The 1328-nt window shown below is 42.2% G+C and overlaps 1 non-coding gene across 1 annotated transcript; it reads right to left on the bottom strand.

Annotated features, from left to right (window-relative positions):
• Nucleotides 1-490: 490 nt before the first annotated feature.
• LOC145044424 (small nucleolar RNA R71) lies at nt 491-597 on the bottom strand. The gene has a single exon (XR_013681377.1). It is a non-coding gene; the product is annotated as a small nucleolar RNA R71 (small nucleolar RNA).
• Nucleotides 598-1328: the final 731 nt, after the last annotated feature.

The following is a 1328-nucleotide window of genomic DNA, read 5'->3' as shown; positions in this document are numbered from 1 at the left end:
GCTTGAACACTTGGATCAAATACCCATTCAAACCGAATCCGAGTACGATACCGAGCCCGAATTCGAAGAACATACGAGCGAACCCGAGAACGAGCCAAGGCACAAGATGGAAAATACTGAGGAAATGTCCATGGGAGCTTACAGAAAGAGAATTCGAGATGATGTTGGTCGAAGCTTAGTACAACCTGCCATCCCTGCCACTTCCACATTCGAGCTAAAGGGACATATCCTTTCCTCACTAAAGGATATCCCATTCTATGGAAAGGATCATGAGGATGCATTCAAACACTTAAATGAAGTAAATGACATTGCCGATTACTTCAATGCCCCAAATATTAACAGAGACACCATTTTGCTAAGGATGCTACCTGTTACCTTTAAAGGAGCTGGAAAGGATTGGTGAAAAGCACTTTCACCCGGTACCGTAACTACTTGGGCTCAAATGTGTGAGCAGTTTCTAGATCAATACTATCCACCATCCAAGATTTCTAAACTCAAAAAGGCAATAGCCAATTTTGAGCAAAACCCGGGAGAGTCACTTTATGAAGCTTGGGACCGTTACAAAGGGTTGTTAAGAAATTGTCCTCAACATGACCTTAACATTCAATAGGAGGTATCAATATTTTATGATGGGGTAAACGTGATGACAATACAACTCCTTGATTCTCAAGGACCACTTACAAGGAAAAATCCGGGCGAAGTCAAGGAATTAATTGAAGAATTCGAGAAACACTCTCGCGAATACCACAACCCTAGGCAAGATGGAATCAAAGGCGGTGGAGGGACCCAAACTGAAGAAATAGTAGCCATGATGGCTATGCTAAATAATATAAACCGGAGGTTGACACAAATGGACCACTCAATTCATGCGATAAGAGTGGGTTGCGAGAGGTGTAGTGGTCCGCACTTGACCAAGGACTGCAATTTAGATGAGTCTGGGAATAGAAAAGCTCAAGTGTGCTACTCGAGTAGGGATAGGTTTGATGAAGACTAGAGGAAACCAAAGAAGGAGTATCTGCCATATGAAGAGTATAAGAAGCAAAAAGAAGAGAAGTACAGGCAGGCAGGTCGAGGCTTCTATCAAAAGGAGAACCCACCAGCTGAGAAGAAACCCGATCTAGAGACCATGTTGATGAAGTTTATGGAAGCTCCGGAAAAGAGACACGATGCTACTAATTCTGCTATTAATGAGTAACAAACTTTAATAAAGAATCAGCAAGCCTCCATCAATAACCTTGAAGTACAACTTGGTCAACTAGCCACTCTGGTTCATGAGAAACTGTCCCTGAAAAATCCTGAAATAAATACCTAATCTCATGTAATGGCCA

This window comes from Lactuca saligna, chromosome 4 (genome assembly GCF_052625555.1).
Source record: "Lactuca saligna cultivar CGN05327 chromosome 4, ASM5262555v1, whole genome shotgun sequence".
NCBI classification, from domain to species: domain Eukaryota; kingdom Viridiplantae; phylum Streptophyta; class Magnoliopsida; order Asterales; family Asteraceae; genus Lactuca; species Lactuca saligna.
This window is presented reverse-complemented; position numbering and strand designations above follow the sequence as displayed.